At 42.3% G+C, this 24352-nt stretch overlaps 1 long non-coding RNA gene across 1 annotated transcript in view; it reads right to left on the bottom strand.

Annotated features, from left to right (window-relative positions):
- Window positions 1-22776, bottom strand: part of LOC310896600 — a 46223-nt gene extending 23447 nt beyond the window's left edge. Inside the window, exons 1-3 of the long non-coding RNA XR_014581646.1 lie at window positions 22702-22776; window positions 22107-22204; window positions 14157-15478 (exon numbers count right to left, since the gene is read on the bottom strand). This is a non-coding gene — a long non-coding RNA (uncharacterized lncRNA). The remainder of the gene's footprint in view (window positions 1-14156; window positions 15479-22106; window positions 22205-22701) is intronic.
- Window positions 22777-24352: the final 1576 nt, after the last annotated feature.

Below are 24352 nucleotides of genomic sequence, written 5' to 3'. Positions count from 1 at the left end.
AGGTTAGTGAGGATATTTGACTGACCAGTCTTTTTCTCATCAAGTTTTATTATGAAATAGAACAAGAATTGCTGAAAAAAACCTTGGTTCAGCTAATTCTTATATAGCACAGCAGATTCAGTTAACAAAGTTTCAGAAAAGAGGGCTAAGAAAACTGTAGCAAGGAGCAAGACTTTTCAAGAAGTTAATTTAAACTCACATTGCAGCTCAGGAAGACTTTCAGCTAAGAATGCTGAGGCAGAACAGCTGGCTGAAAGGAAGGAAGTGTGTCTTTGGAAAGGTAATTTGTAAGTATTAAGCATGCAAGATTTGCTATCTATCATCTATCTCTGCTCCAAAACATTTTACTAGCACTGGGCATTTTGCCCATGTCTGTCCAGCAGGACCTGGGAGTATTTCCTATCCCCTCTGGCTAGATATTCATGCCAACTACATCCTATGGTATCTGGGGAGCAGACCCAGTTACAGACAGGTCCCCCCCATCCTATGCAGTGGAAACCCAGGAGGCAATTACGAAGTGATCCTGATCTGGACAAAGAATGTGGGTCTGGAGCTAACTTAGCCCATGCTCTGCAGATATTTGTGGCTGAAGCAGAAGAGGAGATGACATTCATCAACACCTCATTCATTTTTCCCATAATAAATAATAATAATAAAAAATGTCTGCAGCTCAGTCATTCACTGATCTTACAGAGTTTCATTTTGTTTTGTTTTCTGAGAATCCAGTGTGTTTCAGATTGATCAAGAATTCAAATCAAGACTTTGTTACCAGGTATAATTGTTCTATTTATCTACAGCTATTCCAGTAATCTATATTCTTTTCATCCAGTGTTGATACCAGAAGAGACTTCAGGGAACATATATATATGTAGCCATATATTAACACATCTACTTGGCCTCCCATTGTACCAAAAAAGCAGCATTTTCTTATGCAGACAGTGGTATCTGGCTTCCATACCAAATAGCAATAACATTTATTTGACATAAGTAGAAACATCCCTACAAAACATCTCCCCACAAAATAAAGGCATTCAAAACTAAAGCTCTGAGATCCATCCAGTCATCTGACTAGATTAAATTTCAGGGACAAAATGAAATCTCTTTTTAATACATTTTGGAGATAATGCCAATATTTCAGTAAATGAGACTTGTCACTGATGATGCAGTGTCTTCATGTGTCTCCTGAAGTAGAAAGGGAAGTGTCTTCATGTGTCTCCTGAAGAAAAGGGAAAAGAAAAAGAAAAAAAGAAAAAGAAAAAGAAAAAGAAAAAGAAAAAGAAAAAGAAAAAGAAAAAGAAAAAGAAAAAGAAAAAGAAAAAGAAAAAGAAAAAGAAAAAGAAAAAGAAAAAGAAAAAGAAAAAGAAAAAGAAAAAGAAAAAGAAAAAGAAAAAGAAAAAGAAAAAGAAAAGAAAAAGAAAAAGAAAAAGAAAAAGAAAAAGAAAAAGAAAAAGAAAAAGAAAAAGAAAAAGAAAAAGAAAAAGAAAAAGAAAAAGAAAAAGAAAAAGAAAAAGAAAAAGAAAAAGAAAAAGAAAAAGAAAAAGAAAAAGAAAAAGAAAAAGAAAAAGAAAAAGAAAAAGAAAAAGAAAAAGAAAAAGGGAAAAGAAAAGGGAAAAAAAAAGGGAAAAGAAAAAGAAAAAGAAAAAGAAAAAGAAAAAGAAAAGAAAAAGAAAAAGAAAAAGAAAAAGAAAAAGAAAAAGAAAAAGAAAAAGAAAAAGAAAAAGAAAAAGAAAAAGAAAAAGAAAAAGAAAAAGAAAAAGAAAAAGAAAAAGAAAAAGAAAAAGAAAAAGAAAAAGAGAAAAAGAGAAAAAGAAAAAGTAGAAAAAGAAAGGGAAAGGGAAAGGGAAAGGGAAAGGGAAAGGGAAAGGGAAAGGGAAAGGGAAAGGGAAAGGGAAAGGGAAAGGGAAAGGGAAAGGGAAAGGGAAAGGGAAAGGGAAAGGGAAAGGGAAAGGGAAAGGGAAAGGAAACGGAGAAGGAAACGGAGAAGGAAATGGAAACGGAGAAGGAAACGGAGAAGGAGAAGGAGAAGGAGAAGGAGAAGGAGAAGGAGAAGGAGAAGGAGAAGGAGAAGGAGAAGGAAAAGGAAAAGGAAAAGGAAAAGGAAAAGGAAAAGGAAAAGGAAAAGGAAAAGGAAAAGGAAAAGGAAAAGGAAAAGGAAAAGGAAAAGGAAAAGGAAAAGGAAAAGGAAAAGGAAAAGGAAAAGGAAAAGGAAAAGGAAAAGGAAAAGGAAAAGGAAAAGGAAAAGGAAAAGGAAAGGGAAAAGGAAAAGGAAAAGGAAAAAAAGAAGAAGAAAAAGAAAAAGAAACCCCATCTCTTCTCTTAGTTTTTTATCTTGATCCACAGAATAGACCTGAACCAACCTTCCAAACTTTTACTTGATCCCATATGGAAACTCAGCTCAATAAGTATGGTAATTATTCATGTCATTGTTAAACCTTACTGCATTAGTACCAGCTCCCAATGATCCGCAACAATAAAAACAGGATTTTTAAACAACTGCCCATTATTAGTGCCTAAAACAGCAGAGCTGGATCTCCAGAATAGGTTATGTTCAGAGAAGTGAAGGAACCTTGCCTGAAAGCTTTTTATTCTTATTCAGCACAATCTAACTGACCTACAATAGATATCTTGCAGCTACTAAAATGGCAACTAAGCAAATATTCCTCAAATCAAAATACATACGAGGACATCCAAAAGGAAACAAAACAAGTAAAAGCAAAATTTACAGTAGGTACAACAAAAGCATCCTGAGCTGCAGAACCATCAGCGTGTATAGACTGAAAACAACCAAAGAAATGCCACTCAGGAAGGGGTCCAGCTTGAATAAACAGCCTCCCAGACAGCATATGTAAAATGCAAGGTAACACTTTTGGGTAGTATGTTCATTCTAGCAAAGTGGGAATCCTAGAAACAAGGCTGGGAGGGATGTCAAGAAGTCATTTACTCTATCCTTTTGATGCAAGGAAGGCTATACACAGCTGAGAGTGATATGTCCAATCTGTTCTTAACAACTTCTAGTGAAGGTCAAACGAAACACATATATGGAGAGTAAGGGAACAAAATTAATTCCAAACACAATACCTGCCTTGCAGAGGGCCACATTCCCAAAGCAGCTACCTACTACAGCTTCCAGAGTTACAGGCCATGGCACTGACCAGCCACAAAGCATAAATTATGGTGCTGAAGTCAGCCTCAGCGTGGTCAAGGTGTCCCAACATCATTCAGTTAGACTTAATGCAAAGGGATTTTTGTTTTTGTTTGTGACAGAGAGCTAAAGACATAGTAGGCTTTTCCCAAATTTTGTGAAGTTATGATCCAATATCCAAATGGCATACATTCAGAATTCAGCGTCACCCAGCTGCAAAGGTTTAGGAGTGGAAAGGATTAAAAGCAAAGGAAAGGAAAGAAATGTTCAACAGTACAAACAGGTGCTTACTAAATAAGCCAGGAGTGAGCCAGGGGACCTCTAGCCTAAATAATATGGTGTAGCTATTTTTTCTCCACTTAATTTTTGACATAAGGATGAAAATGGCTCAAAAGGAAGACTGAGCGAGAGGAAACTGTGTGCTTTATTGAGGATCAGCTCTAGGATGCTTGTGGAAGCGAATCAATAGAAAGCAAGAGAAAAAATACCTGGAAGGAGTACACTAACCTGCCTACATGCCCACTGTGGTGATCAGATATCTCACGGTGATTCTGGGTTACAATGAGACAAATCAGTGCTGATGCTCATGCCAAGCCACAGATACCACAGCCAATTTGTTAGGGAATAACCCTAGGCCTTTCCAGCATAATATTCACTCCTTCCATATCCTGTCAGTGAGCAATATGGAAAAACTTCCCTCTAATGGGTGAGTGCTGTGTCCTAAAGCAAGACTGGGAAATCATAGTTTGTACTTCGTGCATGAAAGTACTGGAGAATTAGAAACTCAGCTGAACGATCCGGATTGCATGGTGATGAGGGTGGAAGCTTATTAAAAAAGTGTGGAGGAATTTATTCTTTGAAATTTACAGCTGTTGCCATTTCAGCCACAAGGCCAAATTTACATCCATGGCAGTTGTAAAACAGTGCAAAATCTAGCTTGAAAATTGCATGATCATTTTCCACCTTTTTGTGGGAGGGTTCTGTTTCCTTCTATTTTAATGGCTTTGTCAGGGCAAAAATATTTTGTTTGGTACCCCAGAAAAATGAAGTCTCTTGTTGTTCCCCAAGGTGGGGTAGCTGGGAAAGGAGGAGGATCTCAGAGTGGTTTCTGCCTTATTTGTGCGGAGGTCAGGCCATTTTCAGTAGGAGTGGGATTTCTAATCTTACTTCTCCATAATGCCTTCCTCCCTCTGTGCTCCCCATAAAACTACCTCTACCAAAACTGTGCTTCCTTCCCAGAGGGGGGATGGCATTGGACTCAACTAGATGAATGGAAGAGCACATTAGAATCCATGCTTTTTTTTTTTTTTTTTTTCTTGTAGGCTGACCAGTTAAATCCAGCAGAGGCTGTGGAGATGTGTTGTTTTTTTTTTTTTTTTTTGTCATCTGGATAAAAAGCTTATGCTCTATAGCCACTGCAATGAGACCCTGGTGCAATATATTTTGCATAGTCCATTCAACAAATGATAACAATCTTTTACTACCTTGATTTTTTATCTTTGATTAAACCGAGCTGCTTATTTGTACTTTACCTCAGAAGTGGGTGATCTCTTCACTGTTGTTCCAAATTCAGTGAAACAAGATCAAAATCATCCAAGAATAAACCTTAATATTGCCACATGTGCCCAGTTCAAACCTTCTTTGCAAAACCTTTTTGTAAATATCCCTGAACCTGTAGATTGCTTAGTCTGATCATAAGAGCACAGGTGTTGGGGCAGGTGTTCCTCTCCATTACCCACGCTGTGTAACTAACTCTAAGGCTGATGTGCTAAGGACATCCGTATGTGTGATGGGCAAGGAGCAGCCTATTGCATATTTGGCTAGGTAGCGTGTGGTGTGATGGACACAGAGCTACTCTGCAATAATGTTAACAGTGTGCGTTGGACCAACAACTGTTGCAAAAATTGCACAAATATTTTGGTTAAGTTTAATAGCAGACTGTAAGGAGAACAATCAGAAAGGATGAAAAATGGCTTGAACTCGGCCAGCCCTGCATTTAGCACAGGACAATGGGAAAGTCATGGGCTTGCAGGAGTCTAGTTCAGCTTCCTGCAGGGCCTACTGAACTGGTTGGGAAAATCAGAGCCAAAAGTCTGACAACCGAGAAGCACAAATGAACTCTGGCAGCATCAGCAGGACTGTCTTTTCAGTGCCAGGGAGATCTTGGGGAGCTGTTCAAGGGCACCAGACCGAGACCCATGCACTCGCTGTAGTGTCTGCAGAAGCGAGACCTGCCTCAGTTGCCAAAAGGACAGAGCTTTGGATAACTTGGAGGATGGGGAAGAATTGCTTATTTTATAAACGCTGTTTGGAAAAGGAAACAATACTACAGTTTTGAGAAAGGGGTTTTGTCATTTTGTGGGCATCTTTGTCACTCTGTCCTTGAGGGAAAGCCCACAGGCATCCAAACATTGCTGGACTTGCTGGTGAAACCTTTCCTCCCTATACTGCAGCCTCTGGCAACTCAAGGAGAGAAGAGACTTAAACTCCTGAAATCTCCCCAGCTGGGCAAGGCTCAATGCCCAAAGTGAGGTCAAGATCCAGATTTCAGTAGCAAACTCTGGTGGGGCTATGGATGTAGAGGCCACCCTGCAAGCTCCACAGCCCAGCTGGTCCTGGATCGCTTTGTTCCAGCACTGGCAGTTGGCTCAACCACATCTCTACTGCCAAGAAGAGCATTAGATAGCCCCTGATGTCTGAGCCAAATTGTTTTCCTTCCCTCTTGTGGGCCTTACAGCCCATCAGAGTCCCAACACCAGAAGGGCAGTGACACTGGCAGCTCTGCTTTCAGGATGAAAGGGATTATATAAGCTCAAACAGATGCACAGGGCAAGCTTGTACCATCAGGAGAAAGCATTGCCTACATGGAAGATGACACCTCTTGCTAGGACCAGTTATCCTTTGCTCCACTGCAAATAAATAAGCCAGGCTCATTTAAGTTACTCAAAATCATGTTTAACCTGTTTTCATATTTATCCTTTTGCATTACAATTGCAGTGGAGCAGGCATGAGGCTGGCCCAGTTCCTTCCCCTCAGCTCAGGGCTGTAACAAGATGTGCTAATGCATGTCCTCCACAGCTTTTTCATGCTGCATTTCAGGACTAGCAGTTCTCCTCTTCCAAAACCAAACTGCTTATTTAGGTGAAATTTCATTGAGATTTCTGTGGGCATTATAGATGTGCATCAGTGAGAAAGGGCACAGCCCTTGCCGGACAACAGTGAACAGTCACTGGCTTATGTATATGAGGACAAGTGACTGCTGGGTCATATTTAATTTAACCTTACCACACTGGCCATAATTCTGTCTAACCAGAAGAAAACATTGCATGATAGGGAAAACAGGCAGACCACAAAATAAGTATACACCACAAAATCCAGTACAGCACGTTGAGTAAGCAGATGCCACTGGAAAGAAAGTACAATACTATAAGGTATTGAAAAGCTTCAACTGATATCTGCATTTCTTTATTTCTGTCTAAAGGTTTCCTTTAATAGCTGGCTTCGTGATCTTATTTATTATTCTTTCAGGTGTAAAATGCTGGTAGCTTACATCTGTGATTCTTTTAAAGACGTTTTGTTTTTTTTTCTGCTCCAGAAACCCAGATAGCTTCTTGTTACAGGTGAGTTAATGTTTGTCTGATAGCTGATTTTTGAGCAGCACTGGTGGGTTACTGAGAAATGGTCATATTCGATCATGCATACAGAAAACGGCATTTATCTGGATAAAGAATCATCAACAAAAACGAAAGGGTTGTCAACCTCAGATAACCTAAGTAGCACCTTTGTCCTTCAGCAGGGAGCTAGTCTTGAAGAGCAGTACTAACAAGGGAGGAACTGGCGCACAAGTGCGGCTACTTCTCTTCTGTCCACAATTCCTCTTAGAAACTACCCCTCAAAAATCTCAGGAGGGACTTGGATGCTGAGTACCTCATACTTTGGATGCACAACTGAGAAATATTAAAGGGGCCCAGTTTTAAGGAGGTCTCTCAAAACTCAGGCTTTGTTTTGGATACCATAAACTCCTCAGTACCATCAGACAGTTGTTGAGATCTTGGCTAGAAAGTACATCCTCCCAGTTGCAGTGTGCACATCTTCACAACAGGAACCCAGACTGCTGTTTGTAATGCTTGGCATTCTAACCTCGAGTAAATACAACAAGTAATCTGAAGGATATGTCTCCAAGCATGCTTACATGGTAATAATGATGTTAAAGCAGAATGTCCGTGTGATTTATTATGCCTTGTGAAATAAAGCAAAGCCAATCTCTTCCCACCATGGGAAGTACCATCACAGTAGAAAATGGAAACAAGAAAAAATGAAATACCACCCAGGCCTGGTTCAAACATGCAAACTTTCTAATAAAATATCAGAACCAGATGCTGCTAAAGATGAGTGATAATTAAAGAAGATAAATTAAAGAAATGTTTTTCCAGGGAATGACTCTGCTGCACACAAATTGTTTCAGCATGGGGAAAAAATATAATAAAATTACTGCTGCTGTCTGTTTTCAAAAGTTTCCATTAATGAGTCAAGGCAGGTTCCCTGCTAAATTCCCTCACATCCAGGCTCCCTCTTTGCCTCTGTCGGTCTAATCTCCGTGTGGTTTAGCAGAGTGAACAGAGGACTGAGCGCCAGGAGCTCGGTTCCAGCACTGACTCACTGTGTGGGCTCCGTGATGTCATCCTCGGGGCAGGTCAGCCCTGGAAAGCAGAGTTGTAAAAACGGTGCTGAGGGGTCCAGAGCCTGATGGTCGCCCGGTTCTCCCCATCAGATGTGGGTAGTTCACTGGGGGTTTTCCCCCGACTGCCAACCCAGCAAGGTGCTCGCAGGCTAAGCTGGTGGCACGTGATTTTTTCAGTCTGGAGTCCCATCACAAGGAATGAGTACCTCCAAAGCCAAGCTGTGCAGACACCTGTGCAAACTCCCAGCAGGAAATATGGCCAGAGCGCTGCAGATGAAGGGCGGATGCAGCAGCCCCTCTAAGACCACCCTGGAGCGTCATGCTCCCGTGTATAAACTCATCTAAGTCCAGGCTGTTGTTAAGCTTCATCTTAGCTAAACATGAGATCATGTTTAAGCCCCTTGAAGATTTTTAATTTCTTTAGGTTTCTTGCACACAGAAAGTGCCTATCCAATTGCCATATGCATTTTCATAGCAAATAAAATAACATGCTACACAGAGAAAGAAAAAAAATAAAATGAAACCATGTAAATACGTGGCCTAGTTCCCTTTTAACCACATGTTCCCCAGGCTCATAACCTCTGTAAATGCCTGTGAGGAATAATGCGGTTTGCAGTGTGCCTTTCAGGTCAGCAAATCTGGCCTGTGTCAGCCCGAGCAAGGCTCAGGTTACCGTTTCTTAATGAGTTACCACATGGTGAGTGTCTGTGCTAGCATGCTTCGCACACGGCAGAGGCAAGGTACAAGGCAGCAGGTCTCACCGGCCTTGCTGAGGACGAAATCTCGGGACCCTTGCCTCGCCTGTCTGACAGGCTGGGAGCACGAGCATGGCCAGGCACCGTGACTTGGCGGCTGCACCCCAGCTCACTCAGCCACGGTACCCCAACCGCATGCCTTGGGTTCAAATGCTGAAGCCCAGAGAGCTTCAAGAAGGACATTGGGCCTGCAGCTCTTTCTCCTAGACTGCAAGGCCAAGCTGAATAGATGCACACACACACAGGGAGCCAAGAGCAGGGACAGGCCTCTAGGGCATCTACGCTCCAAGCTACTACAGATGTTTTAAGCTAAAACTGAGAATTTACACCACAGTCGAGACTGTGCAAGCTAAATCTGTCCACAGGCCATGAGTCTATCTGCCTTCCATATGGTAACACCAGCTGCTCTCTGCACCTTCTGTCCCAACACCTCCCAGCCATCCCGTCCTGGGAGCACTCCACGGCAGCTCAAGCACAAGGAGAGAAAGGCATGGATGGCAGCAGCTAGGGCTGCTTCCAGACTAGCATAAGCCATGGTCTGCTAGCCAGACCTGGAGAGAAAAGAGCAGTGCTGACCACAGCTCTCACTTAATCCTCTAAAAAGTACATTTATTAAGACCCTCTGCCCCCTGCAGATCTTTGAACTTGAAATAAGTTTTGGTTACACATCTCATAGGGAGACTGGCAATCTCTCCTCAGTCTCTGCTTTACTACTGCACACTACCAGCACTGCAGTGTGTCTGCCCTGGAGTCATGCATCCCATGTAGGACAGGCTTCCCAGAGACATCAGATGCAGGATTGGGAAAGGGCAGGGCAGGGCAGGGCAGGAAAAAGGGCAGGAAAAAGGGCAGGGCAGGGCAGGGCAGGGCAGAAAAGGAAAGGGCAGGGCAGGGCAGGAGAGAGGGCAGGAGAGAGGGCAGGAGAGAGGGCAGGGAAGAGGGGAGAAGAGGGGAGAAGAGGGGAGAAGAGGGGAGAAGAGGGGAGAAGAGGGGAGAAGAGGGGAGAAGAGGGGAGAAGAGGGGAGAAGAGGGGAGAAGAGGGGAGAGAAGAGAAGAGAAGAGAAGAGAAGAGAAGAGAAGAGAAGAGAAGAGAAGAGAAGAGAAGAGAAGAGAAGAGAAGAGAAGAGAAGAGAAGAGAAGAGAAGAGAAGAGAAGAGAAGAGAAGAGAAGAGAAGAAAAGAAAAGAAAAGAAAAGAAAAGAAAAGAAAAGAAAAGAAAAGAAAAGAAAAGAAAAGAAAAGAAAAGAAAAGAAAAGAAAAGAAAAGAAAAGAAAAGAAAAGAAAAGAAAAGAAAAGAAAAGAAAAGAAAAGAAAAGAAAAGAAAAGAAAAGAAAAGAGACACGAATCTGGGTGTGTAATTTATATATGAGGGAAAGTTTAAACCAGTGTGATTGGCAAGAATACAATGTTACTAAAAGCCACAGACATGCTAATTGGTGAGTCATTTTAAGTAAACCCTATTGATCTTGTAAGTTTGCCAGCTTTCAATTTTCACTTCTGCTTGAAAACAGCTCAGAAAATAAGACTTAACCAGAAACTCATGATCGGTGACTTTTTAATCCAATTTTTTAGCAATTGTAACCTATCTGCCTTGAAGGGAGCCTTTGTCTGACCAAGGAAACAACTACAGCAAGCTTCCCTGTAGGAACCTAAGCCTCTCCCAGAGTGGGCTGGAGATGCACACTTGGGGTAGGACAAGTCCTATGTGCCTTTCTCCTGCGGCTGCAAAACAGGATATTGTTGTAAGTGGAGGTCCTTACTGCCAGCAACCAGTTTCTTGTGTATCAGCAGCAACCACCTATGACATAAATCACAGAACAGGTGATGTGCTACCTCTGGAGGTCACCTGCTCCAACCCCAGCACAAGCAGGGCCACCTAGAGCAGCTTGCACAGGACCATGTCTCAGCGGCTTTTGGAGATCTCCAAAGAAGAGACTCCACAGCCTCTCTGAGCAACGCCACTGCTGAAGCGAGGTGAAGCCAAGCTGTCCAGCTTGCCTCAGTGCAGCTCCATTCCTCTTGTTTCTGTTTCCAGCACAGGAGCTCTGAGCTCTTCCTCACAGTGCCCTCAGAAGTGTGACAAGCATAATCTTCTGGCAGACAGTCATAGAATAGGTGGAGTACCTGCCGTCTTTTCTCTGCAAGTTAAAAATAGTAATAATAATAATAATAATAAAAGTGGCATGAACAAGACATGTAAAGGAACAGCAGAATAATAAGAAGAAAGAAGAAGAAAGAAGGAGAAGAAGGAGAAGAAGGAGAAGAAGGAGAAGAAGAAGAAGAAGAAGAAGAAAGAAACTTTTATCATATCATCCCAGTCCTCCTTTATTATCTGAACAGTAAAGGCAAACTTTGAAGAAATGTCCAAGGCAGGTACCCCTGCTGCCCAGGCTGCTCCTCTGCCGCAGTTAAGGAGGCCTGGTCCTCCCTGAAGGCAGCACCGGCTCCCACACAATCCCAAGCCTCAGTGATAGAGGGACAGGCTCCTGCTCCCCCTCCAAGGCAGCAGCATTAAGCAGGCACAGGCTTCCCATATTCTTAAGCAAAATATTTACTTTATACGTGCTGAAACAAAATTTGGAAAAGTGAAGAATAATATTTATTTTGACAAAGTTAAATTGCATTAAAGTTTACAGTGAAAATTAGATGCATGCACATATACTGAGGGCATTATCCACTAATCACAGGAACATAAAAGAACTGGAAAATACCCTCCTCCACTGCCACTAGGAAAGTTGGTCTGGACTAAATTACAGGCAAAATGTATAATTAAGCAAGCTATTATTATCCAGTGTCTTAGCAGATGCTGACCCCATTTGTGATGATTTGGATGCGAATTCAGCTGAGGTTTGATTTCACAGCTGTGTCCATAATGTCTGGACCTGCTGGACTGCCCCAGAAACTCTCTTCATGTTAGCTCTGGTGTCAAAGAGCAGTACTTACAGTTTCCTCATCTGCTGGTTGGGGAGCTTTCCTTCAGCTTCTCAGAAAGAGAAAATGGTTTTACTGATCTGTCAGCCAGCCTTAATACTTGAAATCTGTGTTTAATTCCTTTGAACAATCTTTAATATTCCACTAGTACAAGGAGGGGGGACCTTCCACTGCTGTGTTATTCACTTATTTTTATTTTTTGCAGGTGTATGTTTGTGGCTTAGTTACTGAAATAATAATTCTGCTGGAAATAGCATTGGCATGAGAGATGAGCTGCCAAAGCGTTATGGGCTCAGTAATTTGTACATGGAAATGAGGATCCAGGGGACGTCATGAACATCAGTGGCCTGAGGAGTTTATGATTAAAACATGATGCTGAGCTTTTATGATTTCTACAGCTAATTAGCAAGATTTATAAGCATCTACCAAAAAAACAAGGCTGAACACAGAAATGATCCTTATTTTCCACTTGGAGCAGTAAACTACTGGGTTCTAAATCAGAAGGAAAAGGGGGAGAGGAACACACACTCCTATCTCTTCTCTTTTTAGCCTAATTGTCCCTTTCTTTTCCATAGATTGAGTGAATGCCTCTCAGGTAGCAAGTGTGAAGCCTCTGTCTTATTCGCATCGATGGCGATCCCTCATTGATTTAATACAGAAAAAAAATATCTGGTGTTTCTGTACAGTTTCAGACCAACACAGGTTTTGTTTGCCAGCAGCGTTTTGGGGCAATGTGAGATGTCCACAAAACCCCTTCCACCAACATATACTTGGTTGATTCTGTTCCCCAGAGGTGCAGAAGAGAAAGGAGAAAATAAGAAGAAATTCAAGGCTAGTATTCCCTACAGGAACAAACTCCTCAGTCTGCAACCAGGGCCCCCTGTTCCTGGGACTCATGGGGCCCTCAGCTGCATGGGCAGGAGCTCTCCTGGTATGGATGAGCTCGGCTCCATCATGAGGAAGAGGAAGGAGCAGTCACCCCAGGGCTGACCTCAGAGGTATGTTCTTTGATTTTTTTCCACAGTTGTAAACTTCTAGTGGCAGGCACAGCATCTTCCCACCTCCATGGAAAGTGCTTTACCTGTTCTGCATGCCACCACAGTGTAATAATTAAAAATACACCACCTTATTACACTGTTAGTGTGGCCACAGAAGTCCATTCATAAAGCTCTGCCTATTTGTACTGGAGCTGTGTTTGCACAGCTCACAGATATACAAATACTGGTATGCCACGGTTAATAGCATCCTAGCATTTTATTCTTTTTTAATGAACCACTGTCATCACCTCCTCTAGTATTTTTTTATTCTTGTTCCTGTATTCCTAGACAGTTCGCCTAAATGGGAATAATGGGATAATTTCCACTCCAGCAATGGTTTGGCGCTAATATCAGTATCTGGTAGCTGGCGCATCGTTAGGACACAGAGTTTGCTGTCTATGGTGAGAGTCATGCTGGCCACATGCCATACTCTCCATTTTCACCTCCCAAACCAGTCCATTTCTTAGTGAAATGGAATGGGAACAACCGCACAGACACATTTTTGGAGAGTTTCTACTCTAACATTAGATAGAGAGGTTTAGGCAGCAAATTTCCACTGAAGTGGCATGTAGGGTCCTGCTTTCTTGGAGATCCTGGAGATGCTTCAGACCATGAGCAGACCATGCCAGCATCTCCAGCAGCAGAGATACAGCCAGTGAAAGCAGCATCAGCAGAACTTGCCCCCATCGTACGCACCCCGCGTGCCCAAAGCAGGGCTGCACAGGGCCACAAAGCTCTAAAAACAGGGCTGTGGGTGAAGGGAGCCATCCCAAAGAGGAAGCAGGGTGGTGGGGACCCCTTGTCAGGTCAGCACCCCTGCCCCTGAGCGCAGGGAGCACGGTCCCCCTTTTACAGGTGTGGAGGAAAACAGGGGAGCAATGTGTGGCCGGTGCTCCCATCCCAAGCATGTGTGCTCCAGATGTACCTGGAGTGAAACCCAGCCAGCAAGAAATATTATTTACAATAATAATAATAACAATATTAATAACACAAGAACATCTGGTAACTTTTTTTTCCATCTACCATTTGGCTGAAAGCAGAGCATCCGGGTGACATGACAATTGGTATTTCTGTTTCCAATTTAGCCTGAGTCCAGCTGCTGCAGCGACTGAGAGACAGGCACTGCCAGGGACGTGTCCCTGGCTCCTGGGCTCGGCTGGCCCCGCAGGTGTCACTCGTGCCAGCACCGCCTGCAGAATCACCTACAGTCATCTGGGCTTGGGTTTTCTCTATCAGTTATTTCATAGGAGACTGCGAGGAGCTTTTGCACTTCGGTGGCTCCTTTCCATCCTGCCCCATGAGAAAGTTATCCAGCTCTACCGGTGTATGGTTTCAGACAGAAAACACAGGCTGGCTATTTTGTAATCAAAACAAAAGGGCTATGCTACATATTTCACGCTATTGAAAGTGTATTTGACTAAATACATGTTTAAACCATTTTGGTGTTGCTTTCAATTTAAAGGCTTTCAGACGTGTTCAGTAAATATATCACTTCCACCTACAAAGATTTCAGCCTTGACACGCAACTAGCATGCAGCCTAAAAAGTTAAAAGACGGCACTCCAGCTTTTCTCTCCTCGTTATACTGACTGAAAGCTAAAAGCAGAATTACCGTGGCAGCTGCAGCTGCTGCTCCCAAACCGCACGTAGGTGTGGTGGAAATCATTTCACCCGTACTGCTCACCGTTCGTTCCTCCCAGCACGCTATAAGCCGAGGAGTTCACTCCTTTGGGCAAGAGGGTTGACTCCACAACCGTGGAAGAGGCGATGGTTTCGAAGCAGAAACGCACTATGCGCAGTCTCTCATCTGCTATAAATTTATACAGGTTGATGATAAACTTAAAATGTGCACTATTAAAACTTCACGTTCAAGAATAATGTTCATTTAAGTATTTGAACATTCTCCCTTAAGTCATTAAAGACTGAGATTTATGTCGAGCAAATGAAGAGGCCCCCGTATGCCTTTGGAGACATATATCCTGTTCCTGCCCTTGGGGCCCGCCACAACTGCACGTACGCTCAAGGACAAGCCAGGCTCCAACACTCATTATATTATCACATTTGCATATGAAGCAGCAAAATTTGCTGATAGACAGAAAATCTAGGCCTTTGGCTCAGCACTTGTCCAATTATTAAAATCAGATGCTTTAGATCACATTATTATAAATAAATCAATTTCTTCTAATGCGCTTTACACACCACTTTGTAAATTATAGGTTAGATTAAATCTAATTATGCAGCTTGAACTCTTGGGTTATGCAGCTGAATTTATGGAGCAACGTTAGTTGCAGGACTGTTCCCATTGCTTCTAGTTCTAGTGTAACGATTCTTAAATACACAAGGCGAAATCTGTAATAGCACACCTCTATCTGTAACTAGCGAGAGCCAGGAATTAGAGTTAATTCCACCTCCAACCTTATATTAATCCCCACGCAGGCTTCCTGTTGTCACAAATATTATTTGCACATGAAACCTGCCAACTGCTAAAGTTTGGGGAATCCCAATAACCAAAGAATTTCCATACCCTTAAATCTGGCCTATTTTCTGTAGCTGATGCTCAGCTGGTGTCTGTCCTATACACAGGTCCCCCAGTTTGGGGACCAGCTCCCGCTAGCTGGCAATGCAATGCCACCTCCACCAGGAGCCTGAGCTCTGGCACATGAAGCCTGCAGAGCATGACCATGGTCCCTTTTCCCCGGGGAGGTCCAGGCTCTCTGCTGTGGTGACGAGGTGCTGCTCGAAGCCAGCAGGCAGCACCGGCTTCTGTGGGACACTTGGAGAGGAAGCACTAAAAGTCAGCTTGCTTGTGGTGCTCGTGGATCGGAGGCAAGGAGCTCAGCACGGAAATACGAGTGAAGATTTGGCAGCTGAACAGCCAGAAGAGAGGGGGAAGAAGCAGCGTGGACATGAGCAGACATGGGAAAAAAAAAGAAACTGGGAAGGAAAAAAGAGAGAGATATAATCAGAAATAATATAATCTGAAGCAATCCTGTTAATATGTTATGCATAACAATGTCCTTGATGACAGTCCAGGAGTCTGAGCTTGGGCCAGGGAAATGTCAGCTAGAAAGGAGTGAGTCGTTACATAGGCTCATGCAATTAATAATGACAGTGCTCAGTAAATCTTACCTTGTGCACTGTAAACAAGTTTTTATTCCTGCAGCTCAGGAAGAGTCCTTCCAAGTCCAGAATTTATTTGTCTCCCCGCTACACAGACCAGAGGTCCATCTTCACAGGCACAACTGAAACTGAGCATTGCACTAGTTGCACGTATTTTTTACTATTAAAAGGTGTGATTAATCTTCTTGCAAGATGCTGAGCCCCTCGTTCACTTGCTTTTCCCCATCACACATCCTACCCTTCAGAAAGGGGGCCTTCCTGTTTCCTTAAGAAATCTCTTTTGCTTCATGGGAACTAAAGTATTTGCTGAGGAGCAGTCATAGAAGTGGGTTCCTGGCTGTACCTGAAAGACTTGGTGCAGTGGGAGAGTGGGAACCAGTTCTCTACAGTCTCCAGAGAGGTCTAACAGCCTGCTGAGTGATCCCGGCTTCTTCTGGTGTTTCCTGTGAATGTGATAATTAAATCCTTCCATGCAAACATGACAGCTTGGACAGGGAGACTGGGTGCCTCACCACAAATCCTTTTAACCCTTTTCTCCTACAAGGTGGGACAAACAGCCCTGGATCCTCATAGCAAAGGCAGGGTCTAACACTGGGAGTCCCACAAACCAGATGAGCAGCTAAAGCTGGAAGTGCCAAAACTATTCTGGAAGTGGTTTTGGGGTCTGTCTTGTGTTTCCATTAGAGCTAAGCAATGAGCCAGCCATTCTTTGAATACCAGCAGCTGATGACTGTATGCCTTCACGCCTTCTCCCACCTGCAGGATGTCAGTAGGCCATTGCTAAGAGATCCTGAATATCAGCATTGATTTTCCAGTAAGATTTTCATTATTTTTTAGAATGCAAGTGTAGAAGGCTGACGAAAGGTCCCCAGAACAATGTGTGTTATGGTGTTAACGTCACTAATCCAGAGAGAACATCACCAATTCATATTTCTGCAGGCAGGTCATCTTAAAGAGAAGCTTATTAAATGCTGAGTATAATACTATTACAGAAGGACACAGAAATCAAATAGGAGAGGGCACACACACTTCTGGCCACACTAAAATATAACCCTAGGAATGAATACTGCAATTCATTAGACATTTCTGCTGTTTTATGCTTTCTTCCAAAGGCTGCCTTTGATCATCAGTCAGAGGCAAGGCACCTTCCTCTCCTGCTGGCCAAGGAAAGAAAAAACCTCCCTACCAAAGAGGGCCTGGAGGGGAGTAGATGTAGTCTACCTGGCAATTGCAATTTGGAAGTCCTCAAGGAGTTCAAAATCTCCCAAGTATCAATGCCCACAAATTTCCTTGAACATTCAGACCTCTTTTTCTGTGGAGACAAACTGTCACCTCAAAAACAAGTCTGCTAGCAGGGGAGCTGCCTCTTGACTCCCGGTTGGTATTGCTGCTGATGAGCTGTGGGCTGGCTCTCCAGAGAATAACTCCGGAGATCATCGAGATGACACTGGAGAGGTCAGTAAATGGCAGGCAGAAGTGAGGACAAGTAGAGCTGTACTGACTGCTATCAGCAAGCAACTCTGAGCACAGTCCCTTCCACCCTCTTTGTTTGGAAGGAGAACAGGGCTGAGGAAGAGAAGAAGCTGTCCAGCCCAGTGAATCAGGATGGAGAGTCCATCTCTGCAATGGGTAAATGCTCTGGTCCAGTTCCTACCACAATGTATCAATGGAGCTGGAGGTCTAAGCCCTCTTAACTTTCACCAACTTTTGCTAATGTGGGACCTTAAACCACACATTTTGGGGGATCAAGAAACAAGAGTGCTACTGGCTGAGTTACAGTGAACTAAATGAGCAGCAAAGTGACTGCACATGGGCAATAAAAGTAATAGCCGGTGGGAAGCATGAGGAATCATTTGAGTGATGCAAGAGAAAGGATATACATCTGAGTCTATTTTTCATAGGCAAACAGATGAAAACTGGTCCTCCAGCAAAGCTGGGGTACAGCCAGGGACTTAGATGTTGCAATGTTTTAATTTGTAGATTTCCTGTTGCCTAGCAGACTCCTTGGCCAGGAATTAGACAGTCAGGATACAATTCCCAGGGAGAATTAGGTAGTTTTGAATAGTATTCCTAGAAACCAGCACATTGAGCATGAAGTTATTCACATTGGCCTGGAGAAACCACAGAAGGAAAGAGCAGGACCACAGTCAGAGACAGCAGGACCCTCTGTGCTCAGTCTTGAGTCTGCTCCTGGAGGTAGGTGTTCAAGCCCTGTTAACCCTTTGTCACAAAAAGACACTTCACTCTTTTTTTCCTCCCACTGCACTAGTGCAGCAGCTACATCGCTCCCTACAGAGGAGGGAAACCTGCTTCAAACCTCCATGCTGCCTGACCTGTGGCGAGGATGTGCTCGACTCCAGCACACCGCTCATGAGCACGCACATCAGTCCTGCTCACCCACTGTCCCCCCAGCAACTATGTGGGGTAAAATGTCTTCAGAAAGAGAAACTGGGAGAGGCTTACCATAAAACACCAGGTGAAGAGGTAAGCAGCATGCTGACAGAGGATACAAGGGTACGGCATTCAAATATTTGTTCCAGATGAACTAGAGAGTGGGAGTTTGCAAAAATACCCCGCTTCCCAGGCCAGCCTGTTGTCTACTGGGTAACATCTGTCTGCCACATCCTTAAAAGCCTGATTGATGGCTGCTTGCAAAAGCAGGATACTGTTTGAGGAGAATCATGAAGACCATCCCAGAGGTATGGTGAGAGAAGACTTGCTGCACTTGAGAATCTACACAAGGACCCAGGGGCAAGTGGGGATCACAAATTATCAGCCATACCAAAGCTGAAGCTGTGGCAGGCTTGACAAGAGGCAGAGGTTTGAGTAGACAGCAAGGGCTTTCAATTGTGCCAAGAAATCAGGCTGTAGGCGCCCTGAGGTGATACCCATCTGATACTCACACACCCATAGCTGCCTATATTACTCAATGTGAAGATGCAGATGAACTTTGTAAAAGCTTAATGTAGAAGGATTTCACAGCCAGCTCTTCGTCAGCATTTTCTCACTCCTGATTGAAAAAATTGTTATCTTCCCTCCTTCATGCTACCTTGTGAAAGAAGGTTCTGCTCTCCCTGAGGAAGAGGAGTGCAGCTGTGTATTTCTTTTATATTGGATGCAGAATCTGTTGAATCCTGCCAAAATTTTCACTCCTCCGTAGGCTTCCTTGTTAAGTGTATAACAGTAATATTTATGTGAAATCAACTGAGAACTATACATCCAAAAGACAACTATCCAAAGAATATTTATGTGATTTTATCCAGCTAACAGTAAAATGCTACAGATTTACCTTCACAGAATATATTTACGCAATACTATAACATGCACAGCTGCATATTGCTTGCTGGGAACCTCTCCATTGATTTCAGTAGGTTAGCGTACCTTAAGGCAATGATGAAACCTGCTTTAAAATGATTAACTCTATATTTCTCATTGTCATATATTCTTGAATATATAATAATATTCTTGAAAGTCTAGTCTAGGAACATCATTTTGAAATCGGTGTGAGTTATATACGTTTCAAACTTGTATCGTGGATTTTATGAAATTTAAGCTTACTGAAATATGCACTAAGTAATTTTCACAATGATGTTTGCACTATGGCACCATTCCCAGTCTTCGATTCCATGGATTTCTGTCTCTATGGCTGCCATTGAAACTCTTATTTCCTTCTATAGGCAAAAAATAAAAATAAAATCAATAGTGTATTTTTGAGCTCTTTAAGATAGGCTTCCCTGCTAGATAAACCACAGCAATATGAAACCACGGTAAAGCCAACTGAAAACCCTTTTGCCCAGAACAAATGTAAATGTACAAGTAAACATACTCTTGAATATATCAAAGAGCCCTTGGGTTAATGTCGATGCGTGCCAATATCCAACCTGTTTTCTGCTAAGAGAATATTCTAGACTAAAAGGATAGAGATCAGCAGGACTTGAACAGTGCTCTGGATGTAGATGTTTGATTTGACCAGTTAATGAATTGTGCTACAGAAATATAGTCTGAGTCTAGTCTGAGTAACAAGAGTCAAAAACCAGATAATTTTTCTGACCATACAAGGCCATCTCCCACCTCTCAACAATAGCCCAGACTACTCCATTGTTATAATTAAGGTTATGTGGGGTATTATTGGTGGCATAGCTTTGTCCAATAAACGGAGCCTATTTAGCAATCGACTGGACAAAACAATAGCAAATAGACCATGCAAGCAATAATCCTGTGCTGGCAGCGATGGACACTGGATGATCTAACTGACCTTCTGCATTTGAACCTTCTCATCTATCACTGGCTACGGGTTGCAGAAGAATGAAAAATGTGTGAGATGAAAACAGGTTTAACAATAGAAAAAGAAAACACAACTGCAAATGCAGAATGCAATAGGATTGCTCAAGATGCAAATTATAACCAGACCCAGGGACAGATTAAGAAATGATGAGTATACACTGAGTGCCAGACTCTAAATAGTAGGTTATTGTAATGTCTCCTTTTTAACCTCACTCAGTCACTAAGCCAGCAGTGAGCTTCCTTTGCAGGACTTGCATCTCTGCATGTTCAGGAAGTGGGGAGGAATGCACATTCAAAGTTCCAGTTCTACTTCTAGGTCTATGGCACGGTAGAGGCAACAACCTAGACTTCATTCTACACCTAGAAGAGTCACGGAAAGTAGCTCATCTGATCTGATGTAGCCCAAGGCTGGAAAAAAAGGGTCTGTGGAAGGTGATGCAATTGACACATCACCTCTGAGTACAGTTCTATAAACTCTGATTTCCTAGAGTTTATGCCAACTGTACGGCTGCAATTAGCTGAAAAAAGCCTTGGATTTCTACTATAATCAGCCTGAAAATCTTTGGTTTGTAGAATATGTCAATCTGCATTGTTTCCGTGTCTGCGGATTTGTTATCACTTTGTGCACATATTGCAACCAGCCCCATTAAGCTAGCCCCTGCCAAAGGACAACAGCATGTTAAGTGCCTCTCAACACCTTCTCTCTGCTTCAAGATGTAACACGAAAGGATTCTCTATCCTCTTATGTAGGCTTAGGTCCATCACCCCACCAGACAAAATACAGGAGAAGAGACTTTTTCTGCTCTAGAGCTGGTATCCTTCTTTCCTGTGAGAAATGCTATATTTGCTTCATAGTTATTGTTGAAGAAGCAATTCTAATGCATCCCCCCATTGTCCATCTGGAGCTCAAAAACAGAAATTTTATAAAACAGAGGAATGAAGTAAAAGTGCCTGCTAGGAGCCACAGCTCTACTTTCTCATCTTTGCTGCTCAGCTTGAGGTCCACGGACCACAAGGAGGATGTGGCTGTTAAAATGACTGCACCTTGCTTTAAACACACCCACAGTCTCCAAGGTGGTTGGCAGAGAAGTGTCACTGCCTGCTGAAGAAAACACTGGGAGCCAGTCACCCAGCCATCAGGTCCTGTGGGCTGGCAACCCCTACTGGCAGACGTAAAGAGATTTTCAACATTTCTAATCAAATTGTTTGACTACAAGATCAAGTTACAAATATGCCAAATTTTTAGCCCGGATGCCATAAATTCTATGATCCTATGAATTTTCTTACTTACTACTGACCCTTTTATTCCATGAATAGTGGGACACAAAAAGGTTCATAGGTTTTTATAAGGCTACATCCTTCTTCAAATAAGAAAGGTTGAGAAATACTAGCCTTATTCAGAATAGTCAAAGAGGCTACGAATCCCTCTGCTCTTTGCCATGCTTTTCAAAGCTAGATTAAGAAGGGAAAAATATAACTTTAGAATAGGCAGATCAACCTCTCCCAAATTCTGAGTTGCAATAGAAATGGAGTTGGAAATTTCCATATGAGCAACCCTTTATTGTTTTTTCCATTTTCTTCTACTGCAAGCACAATTAATAATAAGTTTAGGTTCATTCTATACCTCAGACTCTCTCAGGGAACCAATTGCTGTTCTCCAACTCTAACAAAAGGTCCCCAATCTCAGCATTAGCTCAACAGCTCTAATAAACAGTTACAGGTTGCCACTGAACAATTTCTTTGCAAATCAGATTGACACAGAACAATTTCCTTGGCCAAGAAAACCAAGAATTCAGCCAAAAAAAAGACAAAAAAAAATCCTTTTTCCCCTCAATTTTCAGGCAAACACACAACTGTAATAATATTTGAGCATATTTTATCATCAAAATCAACTACTTCACTCTTAAACAACTTACACTCTTTAGCCAGCCATCCAACTATAGTGTTGCCCTGTCCAAACAATTAGTCATATTTTAAACCAATGATAACAGTCAAGACCATGGTTTCCATAATAAATAAAGTGATAATTTTTAGTAGAAACCATACTTTGTGTCTGTTTCTCCAATATATATGTTATTGCATACATATTAATATAGTTAATGTTCAGATGGCAACTGATGGAGAATTGACAAGAAACTGAGGCTGGTGTAGATCCTACCTCATCCTGAGTTTCTGCTTCTGGGACAGGAGTCAGGAAAATGAAAGGTCTTCAAAAACTTCGTTCTGTCACAACTAATGCATAAGAGGTAGGTGAACCTACAAAAGAACCAGAACAAGATGTTACCTTGGGATTTCAAACTCTTTTCCAATTTGTATAAACAGGGTATTTCCTTTGTTATTTAGATCCCCACCCCACTCCATTGAACATTACAAATAGAGGTCCCAGCCATTGAACTGACTGAGTTACCACAATACGATCCACGAAGAAGAACTGCAATCCCATGAGATTGGCTGGTGTGCCACCTGCAAACAGGTGGGCTCTTTCACCAGGGCGTAGCAGCCACGTTGGAGCCAAATGCATGGTACATTTGGTCCTTCTAATCCCTGTGCCCCTGGGCACAAAGCAATGCTTCAACAGAAAGGGTACCAACAGCACAAAACAAAGCCAATCAACACACCAACTCTGGCTGTCCTGGTCAGAGAGTAGGTGTATTTTTTGGCCTGCAACACCCAGGCAAAGACTCCTTTCCTCTTTATCAGCCTGTCTAGGCAGTGCTATGCCCATCACCCCTTCCAGGCTGCTGATTCTTCACCTTAGCAGGGGCTGGCCACATCAGAACCCCATTTCTCAGAAGGACCAGCAGAACCAAAGTCTTGGGACATTCAGAACACAAAGCCAGGGTTTCAATTTTTTTTTTTCCTGGCAGACATTTATGCAATAAAGAGCACCTGAACTAAATAATGATGGGTGTGAGGTAGAGGGGGAGGAATGGGGAAAGGAGTGGAAAAGCTTGGTCATCAATAGTTCCTTACCTATAATAATTTCTGAACCTAGCTAAGCACATAAGCATGTGCAAAACTGCATACACTGAAGCCTTCCTCTGAATCACTTCCAAGACACTAATTAGAGTATCCAGAACTAAAATATATAAATATATATATATATGATTATAATTAATGAGATTATAGATTTTGTGAGATCCCGTAGTTTCCAGCTCAATGCAAGAACAGTAATTTTGGAGGGGTCAGTTGCCCTTTCTTATCCAAAGGACTTGCGCCAATGTAAAATTACTAAGTGGGAGGAGAATTAAAGCATGTCCCTGGAAAACGGACAATTTAAATCTCTGGAGATATACATCTGGTTTTATAGTTCATTCTTTGATATTTTTATTTAAAAGACTGAAAAAGCACAAGCAATTGAATACCAATTAAACCATTACAGTGTCTGCAGCCTTTTTTTTTTTTCCATTGCAGGTTCAATAACCTAAATGAGGCATTTTAGTTACTTCTACAGAATCCAGATTTGAAAAGAAAAGAAAAGAAAAGAAAAGAAAAGAAAAGAAAAGAAAAGAAAAGAAAAGAAAAGAAAAGAAAAGAAAAGAAAAGAAAAGAAAAGAAAAGAAAAGAAAAGAAAAGAAAAGAAAAGAAAAGAAAAGAAAAGAAAAGAAAGAAGGAGAAAAAGGAAATAAAATCGCACACACACAAAAGCCTTAGAATGCAGAAAAAGCTGGTTTATAAAATCACAATATGATTAGTTCTGAAAGAACTCAGAGTACAATTATGAGCAAGAGTCCAGTTATGTACCTGATCAGACAGCCAGCAGATAGTGATCACTTGGAAGAAAGACACCCTTTTGTCCCACTCAGAACAGTTATATTTCTGGTGGTGAGTCGAAGTGAAGTACACGCAGCCATTGTAACTACAAAGGCATCCTAGAGTTACAGCAGAGATTACTACAAAATTACAGCACTTGGGCTTTGAGCTAAAAATAAAGCAACCAGGTGCTTAGTGTTTGTAATTCAACAAATCTTCTTTACCTCCTTTTCAGAACTGTGGGTACTGACACTACAGACGTGTTGGGCACTGTAAAAAGAGCCCTGTCCAACTTTCCAGACACTCCAACCCTACAAAGAAAAAGGCAACTGGTACCAAAATAAAGTCTTTGGGTACCAGGCTTACAGACTGGCAAAATCTTAAGCCAAGAAGCAGTTAGGTTTCCTGCTTTCTCTGCTCTCTGCCCAGACTATAAAGAGGATGTAATATTTCATGGTAAAAGATTGCCATGGAGGATATTAGCCTGCACTTTTTTTTTAATGAAGTCTATTTGGCAGCTATAGGGGAATGGGCCATTAGGTATTTTTCCATCTCTGATGTCTATTATTGTAAATTCATCTAGGAATAGCAATGCAGTATCCATCTGTAGCAGTGCAGCTAGAAAGGTAGAGCTAAGCACGGACATAAAAA

Source organism: Anser anser (assembly GCF_964211835.1).
Source record: "Anser anser genome assembly, chromosome: 3".
Classification (NCBI taxonomy): Eukaryota; Metazoa; Chordata; class Aves; order Anseriformes; family Anatidae; genus Anser; species Anser anser.
Note: the sequence above shows the minus strand (reverse complement) of the source record. Positions and strands in the feature narration are given on the sequence as shown.